The 7,500-nt window shown below is 39.3% G+C and overlaps 11 non-coding genes across 11 annotated transcripts in view; all 11 read left to right on the top strand.

Moving 5' to 3' along the window:
- LOC113089962 (5S ribosomal RNA) overlaps positions 1-44 on the top strand; it is a 119-nt gene extending 75 nt beyond the window's left edge. Inside the window, exon 1 of the ribosomal RNA XR_003286760.1 lies at positions 1-44. This exon is cut by the window's left edge and continues 75 nt beyond it. This is a non-coding gene — a ribosomal RNA (5S ribosomal RNA).
- Positions 45-722: 678 nt separating this feature from the next.
- Positions 723-841, top strand: LOC113089977 (5S ribosomal RNA). Its single transcript, XR_003286776.1, has one exon. It is a non-coding gene; the product is annotated as a 5S ribosomal RNA (ribosomal RNA).
- Positions 842-1,495: 654 nt separating this feature from the next.
- Positions 1,496-1,614, top strand: LOC113089973 (5S ribosomal RNA). The gene has a single exon (XR_003286772.1). It is a non-coding gene; the product is annotated as a 5S ribosomal RNA (ribosomal RNA).
- A 950-nt stretch (positions 1,615-2,564) lies between these two features.
- On the top strand, positions 2,565-2,683 carry LOC113089971 (5S ribosomal RNA). The gene has a single exon (XR_003286770.1). It is a non-coding gene; the product is annotated as a 5S ribosomal RNA (ribosomal RNA).
- Positions 2,684-3,332: 649 nt separating this feature from the next.
- On the top strand, positions 3,333-3,451 carry LOC113089975 (5S ribosomal RNA). The gene has a single exon (XR_003286774.1). It is a non-coding gene; the product is annotated as a 5S ribosomal RNA (ribosomal RNA).
- Positions 3,452-3,809: 358 nt separating this feature from the next.
- On the top strand, positions 3,810-3,928 carry LOC113089960 (5S ribosomal RNA). Its single transcript, XR_003286758.1, has one exon. It is a non-coding gene; the product is annotated as a 5S ribosomal RNA (ribosomal RNA).
- Positions 3,929-4,149: 221 nt separating this feature from the next.
- On the top strand, positions 4,150-4,268 carry LOC113089959 (5S ribosomal RNA). Its single transcript, XR_003286757.1, has one exon. It is a non-coding gene; the product is annotated as a 5S ribosomal RNA (ribosomal RNA).
- A 793-nt stretch (positions 4,269-5,061) lies between these two features.
- On the top strand, positions 5,062-5,180 carry LOC113089958 (5S ribosomal RNA). Its single transcript, XR_003286756.1, has one exon. It is a non-coding gene; the product is annotated as a 5S ribosomal RNA (ribosomal RNA).
- A 221-nt stretch (positions 5,181-5,401) lies between these two features.
- Positions 5,402-5,520, top strand: LOC113089957 (5S ribosomal RNA). The gene has a single exon (XR_003286755.1). It is a non-coding gene; the product is annotated as a 5S ribosomal RNA (ribosomal RNA).
- Positions 5,521-6,329: 809 nt separating this feature from the next.
- LOC113089969 (5S ribosomal RNA) lies at positions 6,330-6,448 on the top strand. Its single transcript, XR_003286768.1, has one exon. It is a non-coding gene; the product is annotated as a 5S ribosomal RNA (ribosomal RNA).
- Positions 6,449-7,247: 799 nt separating this feature from the next.
- On the top strand, positions 7,248-7,366 carry LOC113089956 (5S ribosomal RNA). Its single transcript, XR_003286754.1, has one exon. It is a non-coding gene; the product is annotated as a 5S ribosomal RNA (ribosomal RNA).
- Positions 7,367-7,500: the final 134 nt, after the last annotated feature.

Genomic DNA, 7,500 nt, shown 5'->3' with positions numbered 1-7,500 from the left:
TACTTGGATGGGAGACCGCCTGGGAATACCAGGTGCTGTAAGCTTTTTGGAAATTTTTCACTTAGTATATAATAATTTTGCCAAAAAATAGAGTCAATGCCCGATCTCTGAATTTTAGCAGGTTTGGGCCTGGTAAGTACATGGATGGGAGACTGCCTGGGAATACCAGGTGCTTTAATCTTTTTGAAAAATTTCACAAATTATATAATAATCTTTCATTAAAAAAAAAAAAAAAAAAAAAAAAAAAAAAAAAGAGTCAATGCCCGATCTCTGAATCTTAGCAGGTTTAGGTCTGGTTAGTACTTTGATGAGAGACTGCCTAGGAATACCAGGTGCTGTAAGCTTTTTGGACATTTTTCACTTAGTATATAATAATTTTGCCAAAAAATAGAGTCAATGCCCGATCTCTGAATATTTGCAGGTTTGGGCCTGGTTAGTACTTTGATGAGAGACTGCCTAGGAATACCAGGTGCTTTAATCTTTTTGGAAAATTTCACGAATTATATAATAATCTTTCATTAAAAAAAAAAAAAAAAAAAAAAAAAAAGAGTCGATGCCCGATCTCTGATTCTTAGCAGGTTTAGGTCTGGTTAGTACTTTGATGAGAGACTGCCTAGGAATACCAGGTGCTTTAAGCTTTTGGGCTTTCTTTCCTACTTATATAATGTACTGGCGATAAGATTGGCTGCTCTTTAAATAGCCCTCTCTTTGCAGCAGACTTCGCTTACGGCCAGACCAACCTGGCTATGCCCGATCTTGTCTGATCTCGGAAGCTAAGCAGGTTTGGGCCTGGTTAGTACTTGGATGGGAGACCGCCTGGGAATACCAGGTGCTGTAAGCTTTTTGGACATTTTTCACTTAGTATATAATAATTTTGCCAAAAAATAGAGTCAATGCCCGATCTCTGAATATTTGCAGGTTTGGGCCTGGTTAGTACATGGATGGGAGACTGCCTGGGAATACCTGGTGCTTTAATCTTTTTGGAAAATTTCACGAATTATATAATAATCTTTCATTAAAAAAAAAAAAAGAGTCAATGCCCGATCTCTGAATCTTAGCAGGTTTAGGTCTGGTTAGTACTTTGATGAGAGACTGCCTAGGAATACCAGGTGCTGTAAGCTTTTTGGACATTTTTCACTTAGTATATAATAATTTTGCCAAAAAATAGAGTCAATGCCCGATCTCTGAATATTTGCAGGTTTGGGCCTGGTTAGTACATGGATGGGAGACTGCCTGGGAATACCAGGTGCTTTAATCTTTTTGGAAAATTTCACGAATTATATAATAATCTTTCATTAAAAAAAAAAAAAAAAAAAAAAAGAGTCAATGCCCGATCTCTGAATATTTGCAGGTTTGGGCCTGGTTAGTACTTTGATGAGAGACTGCCTAGGAATACCAGGTGCTTTAAGCTTTTGGGCTTTCTTTCCTACTTATATAATGTACTGGCGATAAGATTGGCTGATCTTTAAATAGCCCTCTCTTTGCAGCAGACTTCGCTTACGGCCATACCAACCTGGCTATGCCCGATCTTGTCTGATCTCGGAAGCTAAGCAGGTTTGGGCCTGGTTAGTACTTGGATGGGAGACCGCCTGGGAATACCAGGTGCTGTAAGCTTTTTGGACATTTTTCACTTAGTATATAATAATTTTGCCAAAAAATAGAGTCAATGCCCGATCTCTGAATATTTGCAGGTTTGGGCCTGGTTAGTACATGGATGGGAGACTGCCTGGGAATACCAGGTGCTTTAATCTTTTTGGAAAATTTCACGAATTATATAATAATCTTTCATTAAAAAAAAAAAAAAAAAAAAAAAAAAAAAGAGTCAATGCCCGATCTCTGAATCTTAGCAGGTTTAGGTCCGGTTAGTACTTTGATGAGAGACTGCCTAGGAATACCAGGTGCTGTAAGCTTTTTGGACATTTTTCACTTAGTATATAATAATTTTGCCAAAAAATAGAGTCAATGCCCGATCTCTGAATATTTGCAGGTTTGGGCCTGGTTAGTACATGGATGGGAGACTGCCTGGGAATACCTGGTGCTTTAATCTTTTTGGAAAATTTCACGAATTATATAATAATCTTTCATTAAAAAAAAAAAGAGTCAATGCCCGATCTCTGAATCTTAGCAGGTTTAGGTCTGGTTAGTACTTTGATGAGAGACTGCCTAGGAATACCAGGTGCTGTAAGCTTTTTGGACATTTTTCACTTAGTATATAATAATTTTGCCAAAAAATAGAGTCAATGCCCGATCTCTGAATATTTGCAGGTTTGGGCCTGGTTAGTACATGGATGGGAGACTGCCTGGGAATACCAGGTGCTTTAATCTTTTTGGAAAATTTCACGAATTATATAATAATCTTTCATTAAAAAAAAAAAAAAAAAAAAAAAAAGAGTCAATGCCCGATCTCTGAATCTTAGCAGGTTTAGGTCTGGTTAGTACTTTGATGAGAGACTGCCTAGGAATACCAGGTGCTTTAAGCTTTTGGGCTTTCTTTCCTACTTATATAATGTACTGGCGATAAGATTGGCTGCTCTTTAAATAGCCCTCTCTTTGCAGCAGACTTCGCTTACGGCCATACCAACCTGGCTATGCCCGATCTTGTCTGATCTCGGAAGCTAAGCAGGTTTGGGCCTGGTTAGTACTTGGATGGGAGACCGCCTGGGAATACCAGGTGCTGTAAGCTTTTTGGACATTTTTCACTTAGTATATAATAATTTTGCCAAAAAATAGAGTCAATGCCCAATCTCTGAATATTTGCAGGTTTGGGCCTGGTTAGTACATGGATGGGAGACTGCCTGGGGATACCAGGTGCTTTAATCTTTTTGGAAAATTTCACGAATGATATAATAATCTTTCATTAAAAAAAAAAAAAAAAAAAAAAAAGAGTCAATGCCCGATCTCTGAATATTTGCAGGTTTGGGCCTGGTTAGTACTTTGATGAGAGACTCTCTAGGAATACCAGGTGCTGTAAGCTTTTTGGACATTTTTCATTTAGTATATAATAATTTTGCCAAAAAATAGAGTCAATGCCCGATCTCTGAATATTTGCAGGTTTGGGCCTGGTTAGTACATGGATGGGAGACTGCCTGTTAATACCAGGTGCTGTAAGCTTTTTGGACATTTTTCACTTAGTATATAATAATTTTGCCAAAAAATAGAGTCAATGCCCGATCTCTGAATCTTAGCAGGTTTAGGTCTGGTTAGTACTTTGATGAGAGACTGCCTAGGAATACCAGGTGCTTTAAGCTTTTGGGCTTTCTTTCCTACTTATATAATGTACTGGCGATAAGATTGGCTGCTCTTTAAATAGCCCTCTCTTTGCAGCAGACTTCGCTTACAGCCATACGAACCTGGCTATGCCCGATCTCGTCTGATCTCGGAAGCTAAGCAGGTTTGGGCCTGGTTAGTACTTGGATGGGAGACCGCCTGGGAATACCAGGTGCTGTAAGCTTTTTGGACATTTTTCACTTATTATATAATAATTTTGCCAAAAAATAGAGTCTATGCCCGATCTCTGAATATTTGCAGGTTTGGGCCTGGTTAGTACATGGATGGGAGACTGCCTGTTAATACCAGGTGCTGTAAGCTTTTTGGACATTTTTCACTTAGTATATAATAATTTTGCCAAAAAATAGAGTCAATGCCCGATCTCTGAATCTTAGCAGGTTTAGGTCTGGTTAGTACTTTGATGAGAGACTGCCTAGGAATACCAGGTGCTTTAAGCTTTTGGGCTTTCTTTCCTACTTATATAATGTACTGGCGATAAGATTGGCTGCTCTTTAAATAGCCCTCTCTTTGCAGCAGACTTCGCTTACGGCCATACCAACCTGGCTATGCCCGATCTCGTCTGATCTCGGAAGCTAAGCAGGTTTGGGCCTGGTTAGTACTTGGATGGGAGACCGCCTGGGAATACCAGGTGCTGTAAGCTTTTTGGACATTTTTCACTTATTATATAATAATTTTGCCAAAAAATAGAGTCTATGCCCGATCTCTGAATATTTGCAGGTTTGGGCCTGGTTAGTACATGGATGGGAGACTGCCTAGGAATACCAGGTGCTTTAAGCTTTTGGGCTTTCTTTCCTACTTATATAATGTACTGGCGATAAGATTGGCTGATCTTTAAATAGCCCTCTCTTTGCAGCAGACTTCGCTTACGGCCATACCAACCTGGCTATGCCCGATCTCGTCTGATCTCGGAAGCTAAGCAGGTTTGGGCCTGGTTAGTACTTGGATGGGAGACCGCCTGGGAATACCAGGTGCTGTAAGCTTTTTGGAAATTTTTCACTTAGTATATAATAATTTTGCCAAAAAATAGAGTCAATGCCCGATCTCTGAATTTTAGCAGGTTTGGGCCTGGTTAGTACATGGATGGGAGACTGCCTGGGAATACCAGGTGCTTTAATCTTTTTGAAAAATTTCACAAATTATATAATAATCTTTCATTAAAAAAAAAAAAAAAAAAAAAAAAAAAAAAAGAGTCAATGCCCGATCTCTGAATCTTAGCAGGTTTAGGTCTGGTTAGTACTTTGATGAGAGACTGCCTAGGAATACCAGGTGCTGTAAGCTTTTTGGACATTTTTCACTTAGTATATAATAATTTTGCCAAAAAATAGAGTCAATGCCCGATCTCTGAATATTTGCAGGTTTGGGCCTGGTTAGTACTTGGATGGGAGACCGCCTGGGAATACCAGGTGCTGTAAGCTTTTTGGACATTTTTCACTTATTATATAATAATTTTGCCAAAAAATAGAGTCTATGCCCGATCTCTGAATATTTGCAGGTTTGGGCCTGGTTAGTACATGGATGGGAGACTGCCTGTTAATACCAGGTGCTGTAAGCTTTTTGGACATTTTTCACTTAGTATATAATAATTTTGCCAAAAAATAGAGTCAATGCCCGATCTCTGAATCTTAGCAGGTTTAGGTCTGGTTAGTACTTTGATGAGAGACTGCCTAGGAATACCAGGTGCTTTAAGCTTTTGGGCTTTCTTTCCTACTTATATAATGTACTGGCGATAAGATTGGCTGCTCTTTAAATAGCCCTCTCTTTGCAGCAGACTTCGCTTACGGCCATACCAACCTGGCTATGCCCGATCTCGTCTGATCTCGGAAGCTAAGCAGGTTTGGGCCTGGTTAGTACTTGGATGGGAGACCGCCTGGGAATACCAGGTGCTGTAAGCTTTTTGGACATTTTTCACTTATTATATAATAATTTTGCCAAAAAATAGAGTCTATGCCCGATCTCTGAATATTTGCAGGTTTGGGCCTGGTTAGTACATGGATGGGAGACTGCCTAGGAATACCAGGTGCTTTAAGCTTTTGGGCTTTCTTTCCTACTTATATAATGTACTGGCGATAAGATTGGCTGATCTTTAAATAGCCCTCTCTTTGCAGCAGACTTCGCTTACGGCCATACCAACCTGGCTATGCCCGATCTCGTCTGATCTCGGAAGCTAAGCAGGTTTGGGCCTGGTTAGTACTTGGATGGGAGACCGCCTGGGAATACCAGGTGCTGTAAGCTTTTTGGAAATTTTTCACTTAGTATATAATAATTTTGCCAAAAAATAGAGTCAATGCCCGATCTCTGAATTTTAGCAGGTTTGGGCCTGGTTAGTACATGGATGGGAGACTGCCTGGGAATACCAGGTGCTTTAATCTTTTTGAAAAATTTCACAAATTATATAATAATCTTTCATTAAAAAAAAAAAAAAAAAAAAAAAAAAAAAAAGAGTCAATGCCCGATCTCTGAATCTTAGCAGGTTTAGGTCTGGTTAGTACTTTGATGAGAGACTGCCTAGGAATACCAGGTGCTGTAAGCTTTTTGGACATTTTTTCACTTAGTATATAATAATTTTGCCAAAAAATAGAGTCAATGCCCGATCTCTGAATATTTGCAGGTTTGGGCCTGGTTAGTACATGGATGGGAGACTGCCTGGGAATACCAGGTGCTTTAATCTTTTTGGAAATTTCACGAATTATATAATAATCTTTCATTAAAAAAAAAAAAAAAAAAAAAAAGAGTCAATGCCCGATCTCTGAATCTTAGCAGGTTTAGGTCTGGTTAGTACTTTGATGAGAGACTGCCTAGGAATACCAGGTGCTGTAAGCTTTTTGGACATTTTTCACTTAGTATATAATAATTTTGCCAAAAAATAGAGTCAATGCCCGATCTCTGAATATTTGCAGGTTTGGGCCTGGTTAGTACTTTGATGAGAGACTGCCTAGGAATACCAGGTGCTTTAAGCTTTTGGGCTTTCTTTCCTACTTATATAATGTACTGGCGATAAGATTGGCTGCTCTTTAAATAGCCCTCTCTTTGCAGCAGACTTCGCTTACGGCCAAACCAACCTGGCTATGCCCGATCTCGTCTGATCTCGGAAGCTAAGCAGGTTTGGGCCTGGTTAGTACTTGGATGGGAGACCGCCTGGGAATACCAGGTGCTGTAAGCTTTTTGGAAATTTTTCACTTAGTATATAATAATTTTGCCAAAAAATAGAGTCAATGCCCGATCTCTGAATTTTAGCAGGTTTGGGCCTGGTTAGTACATGGATGGGAGACTGCCTGGGAATACCAGGTGCTTTAATCTTTTTGAAAAATTTCACAAATTATATAATAATCTTTCATTAAAAAAAAAAAAAAAAAAAAAAAAAAAGAGTCAATGCCCGATCTCTGAATCTTAGCAGGTTTAGGTCTGGTTAGTACTTTGATGAGAGACTGCCTAGGAATACCAGGTGCTGTAAGCTTTTTGGACATTTTTCACTTAGTATATAATAATTTTGCCAAAAAATAGAGTCAATGCCCGATCTCTGAATATTTGCAGGTTTGGGCCTGGTTAGTACATGGATGGGAGACTGCCTGGGAATACCAGGTGCTTTAATCTTTTTGGAAAATTTCACGAATTATATAATAATCTTTCATTAAAAAAAAAAAAAAAAGAGTCAATGCCCGATCTCTGAATCTTAGCAGGTTTAGGTCTGGTTAGTACTTTGATGAGAGACTGCCTAGGAATACCAGGTGCTGTAAGCTTTTTGGACATTTTTCACTTAGTATATAATAATTTTGCCAAAAAATAGAGTCAATGCCCGATCTCTGAATATTTGCAGGTTTGGGCCTGGTTAGTACTTTGATGAGAGACTGCCTAGGAATACCAGGTGCTTTTAAGCTTTTGGGCTTTCTTTCCTACTTATATAATGTACTGGCGATAAGATTGGCTGCTCTTTAAATAGCCCTCTCTTTGCAGCAGACTTCGCTTACGGCCATACCAACCTGGCTATGCCCGATCTCGTCTGATCTCGGAAGCTAAGCAGGTTTGGGCCTGGTTAGTACTTGGATGGGAGACCGCCTGGGAATACCAGGTGCTGTAAGCTTTTTGGACATTTTTCACTTAGTATATAATAATTTTGCCAAAAAATAGAGTCAATGCCCGATCTCTGAATATTTGCAGGTTTGGGCCTGGTTAGTACATGGATGGGAGACTGCCTGGGAATACCAGGTGCTTTAA

This window comes from Carassius auratus, unplaced genomic scaffold (genome assembly GCF_003368295.1).
Source record: "Carassius auratus strain Wakin unplaced genomic scaffold, ASM336829v1 scaf_tig00051561, whole genome shotgun sequence".
Classification (NCBI taxonomy): domain Eukaryota; kingdom Metazoa; phylum Chordata; class Actinopteri; order Cypriniformes; family Cyprinidae; genus Carassius; species Carassius auratus.
Note: the sequence above shows the minus strand (reverse complement) of the source record. Positions and strands in the feature narration are given on the sequence as shown.